The sequence below is a fragment of the Protopterus annectens genome, chromosome 7.part0 (assembly GCF_019279795.1).
Source record: "Protopterus annectens isolate FY-2018-M chromosome 7.part0, PAN1.0, whole genome shotgun sequence".
Classification (NCBI taxonomy): Eukaryota; Metazoa; Chordata; order Ceratodontiformes; family Protopteridae; genus Protopterus; species Protopterus annectens.
Window position 1 is genome coordinate 129,930,894 of NC_056739.1, and position 22,577 is coordinate 129,953,470.

The following is a 22,577-nucleotide window of genomic DNA, read 5'->3' on the forward strand; positions in this document are numbered from 1 at the left end:
ATTAATGGGCCCTTATAGCAAAGAGGTATGGTCTATATTGCTATATGTCAAGACCGTGAAAGCATTTACATGGGAAAAGCAGAATATCCTTTTCGTATAAAGAAGGGAAATATTAATAATGCCCTTTACAAACATTCTAAAGTTTGTTCAGTTTTATCTAGCCTTAAATTCAAATTTGGAGTTGTTGACGAGACTGATATTAAAGCCAATAAGGCTTTGCTAAGTCTAATTATGATGTTGTCTTTTTGGCTATTCCCAGTTAGAGGTCGCCACAGCAGAACTCCAATCCGCTGATTGCCAGTAGATTTTTATGGTGCCGAGTTGCCAGCCCGATGCCCAACATTCAGCGAAGGCACGCCCATTCAAGCATGTCTTTTGGTGGCCACTCGACCACGGGGAGGACATGCAGACTCCACACAGAAGGCATTCCAGCCAAGAATAAACAGGAAAACCCAAGTCTAATTATGATGGGTACCAAAAATCAATTACTAAAAAATGGAAATCAAAGTCTAAATCAATTTTACTATAAGTAGCGAAGATAGTAACAGAGTTAAAACAACTGGAACTGGAAACTTTAGAAAAGGGTAGGAGCACATTATATGGGAATTGTGGGATTAATACATGCAGAGGAAGAAAGAGGTTTAAAAGAAGGCAGGATATGAATGAGCTATATAATGTTTGACTGACAATGGCTGGATATATTATAAGTGACGTATAATGTTTGCAGCTACAGTTGGGTCAGCATGGTTTGTAACGTATTTTTGCAACTGAAATTGTGTTGGTATGGTTCATTTTAATTTATATAAATGTAAGACTGCCTATGTCCTACATGATAATTTAATAAAGATGCTTCTTGTTTTAAAAAAAATTGATATTAATGCCAGGGAAGGTAACTTGGAGACCCTATTAGAATACAAAGAGTTGATCTGGCAGCTTTGTTTAAATGCAACATTGTGGCCAGGATTAAATGAACAGGTTTCTATCAATAGTGTATTAAAACTGAAGTATATTCATATGGTGCTTAAAATTTTTTTATATAAATAAAATACCAATTAAATGTAAAAAAAATATACATTTTTATTGTGTAAAATAATTGACAAATTTGTATAGGTATTACATTTATTTCATTCCTACATATTATGTCTAGCTTCTTATTCAGAGGTTTCTGTGCTTTTGTACCTAAATCAGTGGTTGCTTTATGAAAAGGGTAATAGATTTATGGGGCAACAGGATTCTAACTACTTCATATTTGTATTGATTGGGACCACTTTTTGTTTTTGATTGGTTGTTGTTTAAAGAATGATTGCGAGTGTTATACCCATGCTCTGAAGTAGTCATTACCAGGAAGAAAGCACTTAGTACAGGTGGAATTTGCATTAAAATTACATTTGTATTAAATCCTGTGCTGGTCCTTGACCTTCAGCAGTTATCCTTTGTTGTTTTTTAGTCTATTTTTATACCACAAGCAGACTCCAAAGAATGTTTCCTCCAGTAGATGGCAAATGTTGGATGTGGGATGGGAAAGAAAGAGGTAACTTGGAAACATATGTTTTGAGGGTGCAATGAGTCATCAGACTTTAAAAATTCACTACAGAGTATTCTGTGAGGAATACAAGGCATGCGAATGTGTTTAACTAAGGAAATTACTTTTCTGAGCTCGGACACAAGATCTGAATTGCCTATACATAAGTAAGGCCTTGTTAAATTGAATTCTGGTGGCTGCTAAAAATCAATTACTAGAAAACAGAAATCAAAGTCTAAACCAACTGTACTTGAAGTCGTGAATATTGTAACATAACTAAAAGAATAGAAAGCGGGATCTTTACAAAAGGGTAAGAGTAAATTACATAGAATAAATAGACATTGTGGGAACAAATTCATGCAGAAAAATGTTTTGGAGGTGAAATGAGGTTTAAGAGAAGGTAGAAAGTGAACAATTTGTGTAATGTTGTTTTGATTATACGATATTTAACATATATGACTTATAATGCTTGCAAATGTCATCTTGCTAACATGGTTTGATTACTGTTATACAAGTTTGCATATGTCACAAGTGGTAAGTAAAGGTGTTTAAAAAATAATGCTATCTGCAAATAAAACCAGCTTTTCTTTAGTACCATTCCAACTATATCCTTGAATTTCCAAGTTCCTTATTTTCTTGCCAAATGCTCTAAATATAAATAGGTTCATAGGTTGGTACTAGGCTATCAGCCCTACGGCCTATACAAGCTAGCCATAACAATTCCCTGGCTACTTCTTCCCACACTATTTACTTCTCTGGACCACTGTCTAGCAGGGCGACTGACGTGATCCCCGGTGTGAATTTCCTTTCTCCCATCCAATCGTCAAGGTTCCTTTTGAAGACGGCCAAAGAGGCACTCTGCTTGACATGTATGGGCAATCTATTCCAGAGTCTGGGGAGTCTCTGGGTCAGGAACCTATCCCTCCAGCATGTTTTGCTTTTTGTGATGACAAGGTTTAGATCCCTGGAGCATGTGGCTCTGACGGGACTGGGATTTCTTTAAGTTTAGCATGTCCAACAGTTCTGGGTTTGACATGGCCTTGTATGTTAAGCAGAGATCGCCTCTGAGTAGACGATATGCCACAGAGTATAGCTGGAGTTTTTTAAGGCGGTCAGCATAGGGCATCTGCTTTAGGCCTGTGATTCTTTTAGTGAGGTATTTCTGAGGCCTTTTCAGTTGTTGCAGATGTCTTGAGAGGTACATACCAAACAGGGCGTTGTATTCTATAATGGGTCTAATGAGGGATGAGTACAGTGGGATAATGGCCTCCTTTTTTCTGGATGAAAAGCCCTTTGTGATGATTTTTAAACTCCAATTTAATTTTATCCTATTCACTAGCTATCACTTCTAAATTTATCTTCCCTAACAACTCGAATAATTTCCACTACCCATTCCTTAAATTCTTCTCTTTTTAATAGGAAGGTGGGGAAGCACCAGTATCTCATTTTTACTTCATTACCATGCATTTCTATCTTGGTTGTTACTGGCACATGATCTGAAATAGGTATTGTATACATGTGGAAACTTGCAATTACATGCAGATGTTCTTGTGAAATATAATTTCTGTATAGTCTAGTCCAGTTATTAATCCTTAGGGAATAAATGCGGCTCCTGTAGCACTGCTATTTGCACTCTACATTTAATATAATTCAGTTCTCTTTCCTTTTGTTTATACCTGTGAAGCCACTCACATTCTAAAATATGGATAGTGTCACCATTATGATAAGAACTTATTATTCCCACCTACTATATATATATATATATATATATATATATATACACACACACACATATATATATATATATATATATATATATATATATATATATATATATATATATATATATATAAAAACCACAATTTTTAATGTCTAATTTCCAGCTTTCGTGTTACACGCACACACTAATTTTGACAGGTTGATCTTTTATATAGCTGTTTCTGGTCATCTCCATCTAAACCTATATCATATTTTGGAACCACTTCTAAATCCCGAAAATCCAAACTACCGACGCCCAAAATCCCGAGACCAAATACCCAAAACACTAAAATACCAAAACCGTGAAATTCAAACTACTGAAAACTACATTCAACATACACCACAAACATACACACACACACCTTCCCCCGGAACACAAACACACACCCCTACTTAAATATTCTAACTCCAAGGTCGCAATACATACACAAACACACGAACCACTACCACACACCTACATTCCCCTCGCGCACACACATCACAGTCGCAACACACATTTACACACTAAACCCCTAACAAACACATTTAAACATAGATACTTACCTGACCTTCCACCATACAGCAACACCAGAAGTGCGAATGTCAAACTCTCGATGATTGGGATTTTGAAATTTGCACTTCTGGTCTTTCGGGGTAATTAGGGGTTTTGGCTACATAGTCTCAAACGTTTTAAATTTGGTATTTCAAACTTTCGAGATTATGTAATGATCCCCATATTTTACAAACTTTGTTTTAATGAAAAATCTGAAACAAAAAAAAAACAAACTCACCCCATAATAAACCCATAACACATTAACTTACAACAAACACAAAACTATGTACATCTTCAAATAATGAAGTGTAACCTTCCTGATAGGAGCAACTTTCCCAAACCAACTATCACAGGCATTACCTAATCTAAAAGGACAGTTATTCATGCCAAGATGCATGTTACAGCCTGTGCTCCTAGTTTAACTAATTGCTGTCTGTTCTTGAGTTATCTTTTTTCCCCTCCCATATGTGAAAATAGCTTGTATGATTTCAGAAAACATAGCCTTAAAGTGCTCTTGCTTTTATTGCCTGGACCTGTAGTCAAGCTTGTGTCCATGGAAACATAAAATGTACAGCTGTCATCAGCTGCATTCTTCTCAACTCACTGAATATTTGCTAAAGAAAAACTTTTCATTACATTCAGTGTTCTCTTATGTATTTGCTTACATTAAAATTTATTAGATTAAGCCAAGAGCCTTATTCTAGACATTCAAATAAGCAAAAGTAACAAAACCACATAAACTCTCTATATATTATGATCTGTGCACTTTTACACCTCACCCCCCCTTCTCAACAACTCAAGATTACATAGGGTTATTACCTTTCATTGTGGCTAAAACCAGACTTAGGCCACACTCCTCGCACCTCCAACAACCATGCCCCACTCACTTCCTACCCATTTTGTGACATCGTCATGATGTCAGCCACGGCAGAACACTCTCTCTTCCGTTTGGAGTGCCTTTTTTGCTGCAACTTTACTATGCATATTGTTAAAAAAAGTATAGTAAATCTCCCAATTTAACAGACTATGAATAGTCTGTTTTTTTTTTTTTTTTGAAACAGAATACCAGAGTTTATACAGTGTTTTCAAGACTACAGGAAAATTAGTTTGATTTCTGGATAGTCTGGAAAAAAAAAACCTATAGGTGGCAACTCTTAAGATTACAGTCTATTAAACTTAAACATGCTTTTGTCCAGCCTTTCTTTTCTTTTTACACTCAGAGCTGAAACAAACTGTGAAGAACTAAACTTGAAGGCACCACATACAGCTGCCTGATGGATCTTTTGTCTCTTTATTATACTCAATGCAAAACCTAAGCACTTTTGCCCAGAGCCTCAGGACGTCTGAACATTCAAAACTCCCTGAATTAACTGGTGTTTAAAACATTAAACTCATTCACATGATCATCTACAACCAAAATACACACACCAAAAGAAAGAGGAATGAAAATCATGTGGCGCTCAGAGTAATTTGAATTTAAAAAGCATTCAATCTTCAACAGTATATCAACTGAATAATTAAATATTCAAAAAGTGCACCATTTCAAAAAACAAAGATGAATCAAAATAATTCACATCAATACCTTGCTATCTTGAGCAAAACACCTAACACAAAATCACACCACTACAATTTCTATGACCTAAGTTTTAAGACACTAATAATGAACAAAATCTAGTTCACACCGGGATGACTGCGTGCATTCAATTTAATTTGCTACATAAATTCAATATATTCAACCAGTTCATTCCATGCCCCCCCCCCCAAGTTTCTAGCTACATTGTCCAATCCAAAAAATAAAAAATAATGCCCAGATAGTTTATCAATATGTTTAAAGAGCCACACCATGTCCAATATCATATAAATGTTCATAAATGCTCTCTTTAAAATTTCTTCCTGTTTTTCCCACATAAAACGTGGACAAATTTGGCACAGGGCTCAGTAAATAACTGCTTTCATGTTACAATTATAGTGGTATTTAGCCTTAACAGTGGTTTTACTTACCTTAACAGTATCACTAACCATGAAATGCTGGCACTTCGAACTACCACATTTACATGGTTCATGGTTCATGGATTAGTACTAGGCTAACTGCCCTTGCGAGCCATTTTAAGCCTAGCCAATGATCCCTTGTGAGACTCAAACCCTGGACCTTGTGTTTGTAAGGCAAACACCTTAACCATTAGGCCACCCTCCCAACGTACCTGTTCTTCCCTCGGGAATCCATTCACTCAAATAATTACTCTGTTTTAAAAATGCTTTTATAGATCTTGCCCTCCTGTAAACTACATGAGCCTTTGGGCCCAAAATATCACTAGAGTTCCTCATTAGTTGAAAAATAATCGTCCAGTTTTTATCAGCTATTTGCTTAATGATCTCACTTTCAACAGTCAGAGTGAGAGATTGGTTCAACATTGTAATTTCCTAAAACTTAAAGAAAAATGCACTTAGTATCTATCACATAAAATAACTGAAAATGATTTACTATATATAACATGCAATTTATATCATGAAATTTTTTTTAAGAATACTGTTAACAAAAATTGTTTTGCTTACAGTTGGCATTTTCTCTCGTCTCCCCCTTAGTGTCCTTCCAAACATTAGTGAGATGAAGTGGGAAATACGCTTTTCAGTCCCCACAAGTTTAAGAAAGTCAACAAAAGTGCAATCATTCCACTTTTTCTTGTACAGCCATATTTCACAAATGTGACTGATGCGTTATAATCTCACATTTATTCACAAATTTCACTGTTGCTGGTCTTCTTCCTGCTCATCTCCCAAACACAAACTCTGGTTCAAGTCCAAGGTACTCCCGAGTCTTCTAGTCAACTCTTGTGCTTTTTTCTCTCTCTCAAGCATTTTTCTTTGGAAAATTAGAAAAGACTTCACTGGCAAAGTGTCTCTATGAGATTTATTATCAGAAGAATGAGAAGCAAAATACCGTCTTGTTTGATAGCTCACTTGTTGTTGGACAAACGTTTGTATTTCCTCCTTAGCCTGTTCTACATAAAATAATAACAATTTGATCTTCCAGGAGAAAATAATTTGAAGACAGCTGGATACAGCAGCTTGAATACCATACCTGCCTCTTGACATTCCCTCTTTGATGGGATAAATGCGCTTCTCTTCTGCCTTGTGGACAGTGAATAGTCATTCTGTATAAATCCTCGACTGTCTCCCAACTTGATGAAGTCTTTCTGCTGGTATGATTGTATCTTTGTTATTATAAGCTGCTTTCTTGTGGCCAGGTTTGGAGCATGCACTCAGTATGCCCTATCAATTAACAAATCCTGCTGTGGAATACCAGTCCAGTTGTCTCTCTGTGCTTTCATAAAATTAATACAATTTGTTCCTTCCAGTTTCTCTGGTACAACAGAAAAGCTCAGGTTTTCCCTGCGTGCTCTGTCCTGTAACTCTACCATTTTTCGAAACATCTTTTCTTGAGCAGTATCATATTCAGTCAATTTTCATCACTTTGACTTCTGATTTATGAAGTTATCAGTTCATATCGCTAGCTGTTTAAATTATTATCTAATTATCCCCGTTTGTAACGGCATGTTCTGATTTAAACTCAGAGTATTTCACTCCGCATTCCCCTTTCCATTCTCTGTCTATACTCTTATCGCTCCACTTGGTAGGGATGTTAGTCTCTAACCTGCAGTCCAAACTATTGCTTGGCATCATCTCACTCCATTATCTTTCTCTCTCTCTCTAGTTATTTGGTGACAATACTTTGGTTCTTTAGCCAGTTTTCTCCAGTGAATTCCAGCCCCATCTTGCCTACTTTCTAAGCCCATACTAGCAGTCATCCCTATTGGTAAAAATCTCTTTTATCCATTGCCATATTGGTTTAGTTCTTAAAATGCTTTCTGCTACTTTATAAATATAATATTTTCTGTGGTTGTTATTCTCCTTAAGTGCCTGCATCCAAAATCCTACTCTTATTTTGTGACACCCCACCCACAATTTTAACAATTTCTTTTCACTTTGATTTGCAATTTTCTGCTTGTGTTATGTACAGGAGTCTTAGCCGTGTAACGTTATCCCTTCAAACCTTGTAATCCTAAACTAGCTTGTTCTATGGACAGAAACATGTTATCCAACTTAACTCTTGCCCTCTTTCCCTCCCACATAAATGTCAAGTGTTATTAATTATGGTTCACAATGACTTCTCTGGTGGACAAAATATGCCTGACCTATATACAATACTTAAGGGACTAGATACATTTTCACTGCTTCTACCTTACTAGGCACATCCACAGTCAAGAGCTTAAACTTTTCAATTTTTGTACTTTTTTTTGTCTCTTCCCATTTATCCTTAACTACTGTAATAGAATCTGTTTTAATCATTCACCCAAGTTACTTCATCTTATCACTGGTATTGCTGAACCAGTTTGTGTGAGGGTACGCAGTTTACCACTATAGCATTCATTTATTTTACACCCTGAAAGAAAAAAAAAGTCACAGTCTCAAAATGTCCTTTTCTGGATTTATCAATTACAAAATAATATAACTTGCAAAGAAGGCGGACTTTTCTTGAATTTGTGGGCCCCTTATTGTCTTTGCCAATGGCTCCAAGTATTAAGCAAATAACAAAAGGGAAAGAAGATCCCCCTGCCTAGTTTCTCTGTTCAAACATAGCTAATCAGAGAGGAAGCCCCTACCTTAATTCTTGCTCTGACTTCATGTACATTAACTCCATTATTTTATCAGGGAAAACAAACGTTATCATTGTCGTTCTCAAAATCCCATCTGACTATCAAATCCTATTTGCATCAAGATCCACCAACAATAGCAGTGACCTCTCACATTATGCATTCCTCTGGATCATCACTGTTCTATCAATGTTGTCAAATGTTTGCATTCCCTACACAAAATTACACTGGTCCACATCTATCAATATTCTTACCATTCTCTTAACTAATACAGAAACACTTAATAATGATGGTTACAAATCACAACTGGTCTGTATGAAGCTGGGTCTAAAAAGAGTCCTTGCTTTTTTTGACAGTACAGTCACAAGCAATTTTCATGAAAAATGCTGGCACTGTCCCTCTTTTTAATATATTGTTTAAAAGAAAAACTTTCCAGATCTTTATTGCCTTCTTCCCCCCCAACTACCAACAATTCACATGAATACCATATGTTCCTGGAGACTTCCTTGTTGATTGATAAAACATCCCAATTTTTCTCTCGTCCCCTCCTGTCTTAGCTATTAATTCTTGAGCCTCATCTTCCTTTAACCTTGGCACAGTTCAGTCTTCCATAAACATTTCCATTTATGATTTTACTTTGTTTCCCCATTCCTCTGCTCAGTACACATTTTCATACAATTTCTGATATATCGCCAATACTTCTGTACGGTGTCTGTTTATTTTTCTAGTCACAGGACCCCCAAAGTTTAGCAACACCACTTAATATTTTCTGTTGCCCAAGTCATTGTCCCAATAGTTTTTGTGCTATGGTGTTATCACCAAAAATACTTGCTTAATAGCAACATTAGCAAACTCATGCATATTATCCAAATACTCACTTATTTTCCCTTTAGCACTCAACAATTACTCCTCCTCTTGTTCTCCAAGATTCCCCTTCATCTGCAATATCTTTAACAGCAACTCTAAATAATTATTACTTCTTTCTCTCGTATTTCCACAGTTTTAAATGTCATTTTAATTTTATCCCACTCCCCAGATATCCCATCTGAAGAACTACCCATTATTTAAATGTATCTCTTTTTAACAAGAGGAAATCACCAGTGTCCTGTTTTAATTGATTGCCCTATATCATTATTCAAGTCTTCACTGCTGCATGATCTGAATTAGTTACTGGAAGAGTTTCAAAGCTTTCAATTAAATACCCATCCTCCTGGGGAATAATATACACATTCTGCCTGGGTTCCTGCTGGAAAGTTCACTCCTTCACTCCAATTCATGTACTTCTTCATAAAGCTGCCCTTTTTGTTATACTTTCCCTTCTAGGTCCTGACAAATTCTCACTATTGCAGATCAGGTTTCACTCCCTGCTGAAAGCTAATTACAGCTGCCGTAATTCTTTTGAGGTGCTATCTCTAGTTGGAATATATACAAATGTCAGTGTCATCTTCCTTCCTTGCAGATTGCCTCAGATCTACCATTACTTTCTTCTCCTCGTCTAACACTACTGATCAATATTAATCAATATCGTTATTCCCTTTTCCTCGGTCTCCAACATTCTACTGAATATCCATTCTAAAATCCTCTGAGAAACTCACAGGACCATTTCTATCAGTTTGTCTCCTGTAACATTACTACTTCAATCCTACACTTAATATAATTCAGTACTCTTTGCTTGTTGCTCATACATACGATGCCAGTGCCATTCACATTCCATGACATAAAGGAGCAATTCTGATAAGCTAGTACTTTCACATATTCTGCATGATAGTGTTTTTAATACAGGTTTCCAACTTGCATGCACACTAATGTTTGGCAGGGTGATCTTATAGGTAGTCACAGCTTCTCATCTCTGAGCCTATGTCACACTTTTCCAGACTTTTCACTTCAATCAAGCACTCAACAACGAAACTATGTACCTTTTTCATTTATAAACCCCCAACCCCTTTAACTCAGTAAAGACACAAAACTATATATACTTTCCAAAATGGGAAGTTATCCTTCCATGTAGACGGAGTTGCCCCAAACAGACAGCTTTACTGTTTCTAAAGTTAAGTTTAATCATTCCAACAAGCAAAAGTAAGATGAAGCAACACCAGGCTATCATAAAACCAGAAACAGTTTATTCAGGAAACAGGCAAAGGTATAAGCACTTTCGCAGTATTACAACTGCTTCATCAGATGCACAAAATCTATTTAATTCAATTCCAATTAAATAAAGTGAAACAATCACATGACATCCTACTAAAACTCGAGATAATATTTCAAATATATGCAGTATTAATAGTAAACGTATAAAAAGTGAATGTGTATAAAAGGTGGGGGGTTAAAAGGGAGTTTATTAAAACTCCCTTCTTATTTAAAAAGAGGAGGTGCTTTCAACATTGGTTTCAATGGTACTTTATCATTAAGTCCTGACCCTGTATCTGCTCTTAGTCTAATAATCCATTTGCTTTCTAAACACTCATTTCATTTATAATATAACCTCCCCTGAGACTTTCCTGCACCATATCTATAACTTGAAACCTAAATGCATGCTCTGAGGATGTGTCTGCAACATGTTTAGCTAATGCATTCCTAACCATAGTATTTCTTATATCATTCAGATGTTCTCTTACCCTTTCTTTCAGTCTTCTGTCCATTTTACCTACATAAAATTTACTGCAGGTTTTACACACTGCTAGGTAAACCACATGACTACTGTTACAAGTTGCCTTCACTGAAAATTTATAGACCTTGTTCTGGGCTGGGTGAAAAAATTCACCTGCTTGATCTATATAACTGCAAAAACTGCAGTTATAACAAGGTCTGGTATTATTACACACACACATTTTATATATATATATATATATATATATATATATATATATATATAACACATATATAGCACGTGTTACAGCATGTGTTCCCGCTTGCACGAACTCCATCCAGTCTTGTCCCACATCTGCTTCCCTCCCAGAGGTGACAAACAACTTCCATGTCCTCTGTTAACTAAATTTTGGCCTTAAGAAAAACAAAGAAGATAAAATAAATGAAGGTGGCATCCTTAGAAAAAGGAAAGAGTAAATTACATACAAGTACATGGAATCTGTGGATACAATACATGCAGAATAGTGTTCAGGAAGATGAGTGAGGTCTAAGGGAATGAAGGAATTGAGCAGTTTATGTAATGTCAGAGTGAATGATTATTATTAAAGGAAATATGAAAACTGCATGAAAAAATATTTATATGGTTTAATTTTATATTAATGTATACGTAACCGTGTCAGTTTAAGTTATGATTTACTAAAGATGGTTATATACAAAAAAAAAATGAAAGAAAAAGTGCAGTGTCTACCCTTACATGAATAACCTAGACTGTGCACAGTTATGTTTTATACCAAAGTACTAAATGCTACTAGAAATGCATCTGCTCACAAAAACAGTCTGTTCAATGTGTCAGGCTTCTATGAATTTCTTGACAGTCTCCTCTAAGTACTAACTACAGTGTTTCGCAAATACCTCAGAATTTATGGTTGTGTCATTTCCTGATTAATTGCCTGCACCTGTAGGCAGACCAGTTCGCCAGCTACTGAGATTTGCTTGCGTAAAGAAAAACAATTAATAGTTTTACAAATGCATGACGCTGAGAAAAAAAAGAAGTTATGTACTCACCATAATGTCCCATGTGTGTTGTCCATCTCGCCTTCATTCTTCACTGGTTGGGACAGTGTCCCTAGCACCATGTTTCTTGGGTGGCTCATGGGAGAATATTCTTCAGAACAGTGGACCCAAAGGAGGCCCTGTTCCTGGAGGCCAAATACCCTTTGTAATGAGTGATAAAGGTATATGGCATTGCCCATGTAGCTGAAGCACAAACAGTGTCAATTGGCAGCCTAGCTCAAAAAACCGAAGAGGTTGCTATGGCTCTTGTAGAATAGCCTTTGACTTTAAAGCCCAGATCTTTGTTGTGAGATTTGTATGTAAAAGTAATACAATCTGATAGCCATTTTGAAAGTATGACTTTAGACACAGGACCACATTTCTGAGAATGAACAAATAATTGGTCGGATTTTCTCAAGTCCTCTGTCCTACGCAAGTAGAAATGTAATTGCCGATGCACATCTAGTTAGTGTAGCATTTATTCTGCCTTGTTTCCAAAGGTGGGGAAAAAGACTGGTAGTTCTATGGATTGATTCAAATTATACTCTGAGCACACTTTTGGCAGGAAAGATGGGTTTGTTGGAAAAGGGATACTCTGTCTTTGTGGAAAATCATGTAGGGGGGCTTTATCGATAATACTTGCAGTTCTGAAACTCTTCTAGCAGAAGTGATGGCAATCAAGAAAACTGTTTTCCAAGTCAAAAACTTTAGATCACAGGATGATGTAGGTTCAAAGGGGGACAGAATCAAATGTGATACAACACAGTTTGGGTCCCATGGCACTAGAGGAGTTTTAATAGGTGGTCTTAATAAAATAGTGCCTTCAGAAAAGCTTTGCATAGTCTGTGAGACATCAGATTTGGGCCTGATTCACTTGTATGAAACTCTGATATCGCTGCTAACTGAACTTGAATAGTAGCTGCAGCCGTGCCTTCACTGAACAGCTTTGTCAAAGATTCTAGAATGGAGGTTACAGGTGCAGAAAAGGGATCAATGTGGTTATTTAATGCCCAGGAAGAAACCCTTTTCCACTTGCTCACTTATAATTTCCTCACTGAAGCCTTATGAGACGAGATCAAGATATGTTTCACAGATGAAGATAGATTAGACAGCCTGGCTATGTTTGGAATCAGAGCAGCCAAGTTGTCAATTTGAGGGTTTGAAGAGAGGGATGGAGCATCCCTGATACACGAATCAGAAGGTCCGGAAATGGGCTCAGAACCCATTGCTCCTCTTGGAGATGAGGCCAAAGGAAGGGGAACCAGATTTGATGAGGCCAGTATGGAGCGACAAGTACTAAGTTCCTTCTCAATGAGCTTGCTTTCTCAAGAACTTTGGGTATCAATGGAAAGGGAGGGAAGGCGTATAGGAGACCCGAGGGCCAATTGTGTACAAGTGCATCCCCTGGTGACTCCCCCAGAGGGGGGATTAGGACAAAAAAGCTGTTGCACTTGGCATTTATGGACAAGGCAAAAAGGTTGCAGCAAGGCTGGCCCCATTTGCAGAAAATCATCTCCACTACTTCCTGTTTTAGGGACCACTTGTGAGGCATCAGATTCACTTTGCTGAATTTGTCTGCTATTACGTTGGATTTCCCCGGGATGTGCACTGCTATCAGAAAGCATTGGGAGGAGGTCGTCCACTGCCATACTCTCAGGGCCTCTCAACATAGGGGGTAGGATTCAGTTTCTCATTGTTTGTTTATGTACCAAACTGACATGTTGTCTGTCTGTATTGCAACAGTTCCAAGCAGAAGAGAGTCCTGAAATGCTTGTAACGCTAAAAGCACTGCTCTCATCTCAAGGACGTTGATGTGCAAATGGGCCTCATAATCTTACCTGGTGCCTTGGACTTATCTTCCCAGATAATGCCCCCACCCCACCCTATCTGGGAAGCGTCCGTGGTTACTTTGGCTAATGGATGTGGAAGAACAAAGGGTCGAACTGATGTCACGAGTGGAGTGAGGCCACCAGCAAAGGTCCTTCTTGCAAGATTCTGTTATTGAAATTTGGTGGGACATGGGAAGTTGTTTTAGGGACCACTGAGTGAACAGTAGCCACTATAGAATCCTCATGTGCAGGCGTGCTAAGTTTAGTGCGGCTGTCATGGTCCCCAAGACTGGGTACTGTTCTTGCTTGAACTTTCCCCCTGGAAAGAAGGTTTAAGACTGGATGTCAAGTACTTGGACTCTTTCTGGGGGAAGTTCTGCCCTCATTTGTGTTGCATCTAGATCTGCTCCTATAAAAATGATACGCTTGAGATGGCATCAAGGCAGATTTTTCTTAATTTATCATGATACCTAGATGACAGCAGAAATGAAATGTGGTGTCCCTTGCTTTTTCTAGTAGATGCTTGGTGGTGGAGGTTAGGAGCCAGTCGTCTAGATACAGAAACACTTGGAATCCTAGGTGTCCCAAGTGAGCCGTTTCTTCTGCCATACATGCACTTGGTGAACACTCTGGGGGTTGTAGTGAGACCAAAGGGCAGAGCCTAAAACTGGTAGTGACTGGCTCCCAGCCGAAAGCGCAGATGATTCCTGGATGGCTTGTCCATTTGTATGTGGCAGTATGCATCCTGGATGTCGATAGAGTAGAGACAATCGCCTTTTCCCAGAAAAGAGAATATTTGCTGCAGTGTTACCATCCGGAACTTTTTCTTACCGATTTGCTTAATCTGCTGAGATACAGTATGGGTCTCCAGTCCCCTGTTCTCTTTGGCATTAAAAAGAACCTTGAGTAAGTTCCGGATCCTATTTGGTCTGTGGGGACTGTTTGGACGACTCTCTTGCTAGCAAACTTTGAATTTCTAGAGTTGCCTGGTCCCTTTGTCTGAGTGGAATGTCCAGTATTTTTTTTATGTTTGGGACAGGGAAGGAAAAGGGTATAGAGTAGCTTCTGGATATGATACTTTGTACCCATTTGTCTTTTATCTCTAGCCAGGCTTCTGGGTACAAAGATAAGCAACCCCATATTGCCTCCAGAGAGGGACAGATGGGCCTCCTTTCAGAAAGGGCTTACAAATGAAATGACTCCCTGTCATCCTGATTTTGCAGACCCCCTCTGCCACGTGGATGGTGTCTTCCATTACTGCTTCCCCCTCTGCCCCTAGGGGAAGAATCACCACATGTGTCTTGAAAAGCACTCTGAGATTTTCAGAACCACATTTTTCCTCCCTTTTGGGTAAGTTCTAGAAGGTAGAGAAAAACAGACTCCTATGGCAGAGAGAGTTTTTCCTTCTTGCTCATACCTGTTTAGTGTGTCCTTGACTTTCAGCCCGAACAAGGACGAGCCATCAAAGGGGACATTAACAAAGGAAGATTTAAAGGGTTCCGCAAAGTCACACAAGCACATCCAGGAAGGTCTCCTTAGGGAAATTCTTGAACCTGCTGCTCTACTCGCTCCATCTGCTGCATAAGAAATTAGCCTCATGGAGGAGTTAACTACAGAGTTTAAGGTGGAGAGCTGAGAGGAAACTGTCTGATACCCCTGCAGCTAATGAACTTTGGACAGCATCTCCTAGCTCCTTCAGGAGATCTCTTTGTAGCCTAGTAAAGTGCGTCAGATAATTCAGTGATCTGAGTGCAAAGGTCGCTGAAGAGAACGTGCGTTTTCCATATCTGTCCATCGTACATGACTCCTTGTTCGGCGGATGGACAGATGAGGATGTCTCTGAAAGTTTCTTTTTGGTGGCTGCCGCCGGCACCACCACAGCATCTACTGGAACACCCTTGGTAAGCAAGTCTTTGTCTGACAGTGCAGTAATAAACTTGTTTGGTCTCAGAGGAACAGGTTCCACTGCATCTGGAGACTCCCATGCCTTTTCGCTAATTCCATGAGTTTGTCGAAAGGAGGAGACACCCAAGTGAAGGAAGGGTGAGACCCAAAGGCTTTCAAGTATACAGACTCCTCAGAAGGGGTGATGGACTTCCAGCTGCCTCTCTGCTTAAGAATTTCCAGGATGTCTGTGAAGGAGACATCCTCAGAGGGTGACCGTGGGGACCCTTCTGATTCATCAAGGTCTGTATCAGAAATGACCAACTCCTCTGGGGAGTCTAAATGCTTCCTCTTGCAAGGTCTCTTATGAGGGACCTCAGAAGAGTATTCTGGAGAGGTTTCGGAAGAGAGGGGTTCACCCAATGGGGCATCCTGAGGCCTAGGGCTCCCACGTGTTTGTGGACGATGTGGTGCTGAGATGGACACTGGTGCTTTAGGGGGAAGAATGTCAGGACCCGACAGTGGAGATGTCTGTGGAGACAGCAGTCTCATCACCTTAAAAGACCCCCATCCCTGATCAGAGGAAAACCCCAGCTCTAAAGAACCAGGAGGCATCCCTGGAACCAAGAGGGTTGGCTCAGAGACTGATGTAGGAGCCGAGCTCACCTGTGCCGAAGCCCCAAGAGGCAAGTTCGGATCGGACAACCATCCGATTCGATTTTACTCCCTGGACCCGACTGGCTCCTAGACTCAAGTTCAGATGGAACTGAGGATATCGGATAGACATCGGGCTTGAAGATCCCAGGATAGGTCTTTGCACCAATGGTTCTATTACAGCCAGTTCCAGGCATTCCGGCTCTGAGGTCCCAGGTCAACTCGGAGTAGGAAACGGTGTTGAAGGGGAAGTCTTGGTCAGCTCCAAATCCCTCCAGGTTGGAGCCGAAAACAGTCTGGCCAGTGCCGGTGTCCTAAAAAGTCTGCGCACCACCCAATCCATGTCATGTGAAAGACTCCTGGAGGACTGAGAGGAGGGAGCAGGAGATCTGACTGGTTGCAGAGGGAGCAGGAGATCTGACTGGTTGCAGTAGAGGAGATGTTAAAATAGGAGAAACTGGCTCCAATTCTGGTGACCGGCTCTGGAATTCAAACTACATCGGCACTGACACAGAAGGAACCAATGAAGGAGATTATCCGGGCCCAACAGTCTTCGGATCCGGAGATGCCACTTTTCTCAATTTTTTTGCTGGCTCCAATTGCCCAGAAGAAGGAGAAGATTACCTTTTTCCAGATTTGTTGGACTTTGAGGATGGAGACTTGGCCAATTTTGAAGTGCCCTGACCTTCTTCCAGTGCTTCACTGAAGGGGGAACTTCAGTAAACCTCTCACTATAAGTTTGTTTTTCCTCTCAAGCAGTACTCTCGAACTGAAGGAGTGACAAATGGAACAGGATTCTTGTAGATGCACTGCTCCAAGGCAGTATACACAAATAGTGTGACCATCAGTTACAGACATCTTCTGGCTACACTTTCCACACTTTTTGAAGCCAGAAGGTTTGGTTTCCTTGTGATCCTTAGACATATTCAGAATACAACAGTCAACCACAACAATAACCAAAATAACAACAAACAAACGTAACCGTATAGCTAGTCAAAAACACTTATCACTATAATATATATCTATATATCTAACACTTATCACTATAACACCTCTCTCTATTTTATATATATATATATATATATATATATATATATATATATAGATAGATATATATATATTTTTTTTAACAGAAGCAATCTTTACAATTAAAGCAGAAAAAGGGGAAGAGGTGTTAGTAGTTCTCCAACTTAAATGAAGCTGCCTAGTGAAAAGTGAAAGAGAACAAAGGTAGCCCTCTACTTCAAACAGGCAACAGCAACCCTCTAACTTAAATGAGCTGACGTTTTAAGTTAGAACTGGAAAAAAAAAATGAGGGAATAATTCACTGACAAACTCTCAAATTTTTAAAACAAACTTGTATATTAATAAAATATAGCAAAATATAGCAAAGGGAAGCCCTCTAACTAAAAACGGGCTTGAAAGGAGAGAATTTAAGCTGGGATAGGGAAGGGAACAAAGACCTAGGGATAAAACGATGGCCAGAAGCAAAAAGCACAACCAACACTCTAAACTAACTAAAAATGGAATAAAACACTAATCTCTAAGTTTATAACAAGCAAAGAACAAAATATTCTAATAATGAAAAAAGATGTTTTTCAACTTAGCCAGAGCCAACATGGAAGCACCCGATCTGTTTAGCGGCAAACAAGATCTGAGGAGACCTAGTAGAGGATGATGGGAGAGGGTTTCAGCCACGAGCTAGTAGAAGACCTCGAGCTTTTGTATACAGCTGAACCAGTGAAGAATGAAGGCGATATAGGACAACATCACACCTATCGTTTTAAATATTTTTCATTTTATGGTCTGCTTGTTAAGAAAGAAAAGTGCTTTCCTTTGGTCTGCAACATAACCAAGAACATTGGTCTACACCACTACCTCTATAACACCATGGGAAACCATCATAGTTTAATACACACACACACACACACACACACACACACACACACACACACACACACACACACACACACACTCTGTGCACTTTCACACCCTCTCCACAGCAGTCTAAGATCTCATACTACTACTTTTATCCAGCCTTTACCTTATTACAGTATAAACCCCAGATACATTATAGTTAATTAAGTGCTTTCTTACTTGAACAACAAGCATAAACAGCAGTCAACTGATAAGACTCTCCCAGTCTTGCATTTAAAACACCTCTGCATATTGTACAGTACTTTACAGAGTAATCTGCACCTTAATTCAAAAAATGTATTACACACAAATTACTAAGTAAAAAAATGACTTGCACTTAACTGGATTATCCTTCTAAACATGAATGACAAAGGGGATTTTGTGTTTAGTCTCTTTCAAACAATTTAACACAGTCAACAAACTTCCAGTCTTCTTTTATCCACTTCTTGTACAAGCACAGTTCTCACGTCCAACCAGTATTTAATGGAAATAACAAACAAAAACAACCAGCCAGTGAATCCACCAATATTTTATTAAAATAGTAAAATAAGCTCAGCTCTAACGTCTCGGCTCACCACACAAGCCTTCAAGGAGTAATAAGGAGTATGATCATTTAGAAGCTTATCCTGCCTTACAAACAGCACAACCAGAATGACATTTTCAGACCTTTCGGGGTGAGCCCTCTCATTCCCGTGGGGGCAGACAAGGTACAAAACGTGTTCGTGAAGCACAAGGACAGTTCCAGGGAGACTTTTACCCACAGAGGGGGTATAAACGAGGTAAAAGATCCAATTATACCTCCAGTTAATAATAGTTATATCATAAACTTATCTGGACATGTCTTTACAGATTATGAATATTCAGTTCTGAATCGAGGCTTAAAATTTGTTCCTACTGTAGTGCCTTGTATTCATGACATTAAATGTGATGTTTTCAGGTTTAGTAGAAAACTGCTTCTAAAATATTTTTTAAGAATACTATTGTAGAAAATGACTCTATAGACAACACTGATAACACAAGTAATTCTGATGATAGCTTTGTTACTTGTGAGTCAGATTCTTCTTTTAGTGCATATTGTAGGTTAGATACAAGCAATGTAAACACTAAAAGTATGTTTATACCGCCTTACTCTAATGAAGAAGTAGTGCATTTTTCCAGTATGTTAAATTTTGCACTTCATGATGAGTTTATAAAATGTGATAAAAATAGAGGGTATATTAAATATAACTTATCTATGATGGCATGGGAAGCTCTTAAAACATTAAGTAAAATGGATAATGTTATATTTAAACCTTCAGATAAAGGAAATAAATTAGTTATTATGCTCAGTATTTCTCCATGTGTATGGAACATTTGAATGATAATCAAACTTATGAAATTGTTGATATATCAGTGTATAATCAAGCTTCAAAGGAATATCATGAACTTTTTTCTAAAGGTAGTAGACTTGGATATTTTACAGATTGACATTAAGAATAAATTTGATATAGGAGATAGTAAAATGGCACATTTTATTGCCTTCCTAAGGTGCATAAAGATTTAAATAAACCACCAGGAAGGCCTATAGTGGCTGGTTGTGATTATTTCACACATGCCTTAAGTGTTTTTTTACATCACTATTTGAGTCCTGTAGTATATAAACTTCCTTCTTACATTAGAGAGGTATTTGATTTCATACATAAAATTAGTGATATACAATGAATAGTGATATGTACTTTTTTTTACAATAGATGTTAAGAGCCTATATACTAGGATTGGTCATGCCTTTGGTTTAGATGCAGTTCGATTTTTTCTAGGAACTTCTCCAGTTACAGAATATATTATAGACCTTTATTTCTGTCTTTCTAATACTTTTTTTGAATTTAAAAATACTCTAACAGAAACAAGGTCAGCATGTTGTTATATATTTTCGTTATATTGATGATTTGATTTTTACTGCCCAGGGTGGGGCTGACATGGTTTAACAATTTATTCAAACTCTACATTCTAATAGATTGCATCTACAATTTTATGTATTAGTAGGAAAATGCATTCCTTTTTTGGATGCACAATTGAGTATTGTTAATGGGGCGATTTTTACATACTACTGTCCAAAGAAAGTTTGAAAATGCATTCCTTTTTTGGATGCACAATTGAGTATTGTTAATGGGACAATTTTTACATACTACTGTCCAAAGAAAGGTTGATCAGTACACAATTTGTACATAGGGATAGGTCATCCTACTCACACCTTAGAAGCACTTCCATATTTATTTATTATTATCACTATCAGACTAATACACTATAATATATGAAGTCATTAATAATACTATCTATACAAATAAAACTAAAACTAAAATACAAATGCATATGGTGATATGGTCAGGGTATCTAGATTATGTAATAATATTATAGATTTAAAAAGAGAATTAAAAGTAACTGTGGATATGTTTGAGAAAAGGGGCTATGATAAGAACTTAATAGAAAGAAGCTGGAAGAAGTTATGTTCTGGCTTTGTTACAAATAATGCACATTAATCCACATATGTTGGTTTCACATAAAATGGCTCAAAAAGAACCCTCTGAATCTATTCATTTTGTTTTTACTTTTGGGTGTTTAAGTTTTGAAATTTAACAAGTAGTACAATATTTTTGGAATTATTAATGCTCCTTGAAAAATGTTTCTTCTTGGTTAAATGCTAAATTGGGCATTTCTTATAGAAGGGGTAGAAACATACATAATTTTATTGTTAAAGGAAGGTTTTGTCCCCCAGATGTTAGAATTAATTCAAATATACTTCCATTGGGCACTTCTTGCTGTAAAAAATGTAAAGCGTGCAAATATGTAATAGACAAATTTATTTATATTAATCACATTCCATTTGATACATGTTGCAGCTTTTCGTGCAACACAGAAGGAGTTATATATGCACTTAAATGTCCGTGCAATTTGTTTTATATTGGAGAAACTAAAAGGGCATTTAAGGTTAGAATGCTTGAGCATATAAGAGATATTAAGAATAGGAAACAAGAAAGCTCTATAGCTACTCATTTTAAATGTTTCCATAATGGTGACAGTGAAGGTTTACAGGGTACTATATTAGAGAAAATTAAAGTGTCAGTATTTGATGAATGTCTTAAAAAAACGAATTCTGACTAAGGAGTCTTTGTATATTTTGAAATGTAATACCTTGCATCCATATGGTCTTAATGATGAGCTTAATTGGAAATATCTGATTTAATTGTTTAATTAATTAATTGTATAATTGAATATACTATATGAGGCAAGTTTCTTTGATGTGCTTTTAATCCTTGAAAGCTTGTGTGGTGAGCCGAGACGTTAGAGCCGAGCTTATTTTACTATTTTAATAAAATATTGGTGGATTCACTGGCTGGTTGTTTTTGTTTGCGGTTTTGCCTTTGTGGTTATTATAATTTAATGGAAATAACTTCACTATTCCTACTCTCTCATTATTGCTGGTCTTCCTCATAAGCTCAACCACGCAACACCGTTTCTGGTACAAGTCTAAGTTACTTCAGATTTTTCGTGTCACCTCCTGGACTTTATCACTCAATAATTTCCTTTGGAACAACAGAAAAAAATCTTATTGGCAAGTTCCATCTATGAACTTTGTTAGTCAAAGGGATGTAAAGCAGAGCTCACTTCAACTTGCTATCTAAACTATTTCCTACTTAACTTGTTGAGCATCCAAAATATGTCTTTCATCCTCCAGTAAAACATTTTCTAAAAATGGCTGCACAGCAACTTAAATCTCACACCTGCCTTTCAACATCTAACTGTAGATATAAACTCACTTATCTTCCTCCTGGTTTGCAGTGTATAATAATTTCCAGTAAACACTCTGACGTTTCCAAATGTTAACAGTTTTCCCTTCTGCCACAATTTTGTCAGCAGCATCCAAAATCTCACTCTCTTTCCTTATTTTCTTGAGCTTCCTCCTGTGCCATCATCATCCCTTTCCACTCTGAATCACAGCTTTCTGCTTGTCCTATGTATAAGAGCTTTAACTGTGTAACTCTAAAATATCCCTTCAAATCAGGTAATCCCCGTCCAGCTTGCTCTATTGGAAGGATCAACTTTTCCCACTTGACTGTTGCCCTCTTCCAAACCCAGATAAAAAAACCTTTCAACTCTTTAATTAATGTCCACAAATTCTCCACTGGTTGACAAAAATATGTCTGTCCAGTATA

At 37.7% G+C, this 22,577-nt stretch overlaps 1 protein-coding gene across 1 annotated transcript in view; it reads right to left on the minus strand.

Moving 5' to 3' along the window:
- Positions 1 to 22,577, minus strand: part of ZNF76 (zinc finger protein 76) — an 870,184-nt gene that overhangs the window by 417,573 nt on the left and 430,034 nt on the right. The window lies entirely within an intron of this gene.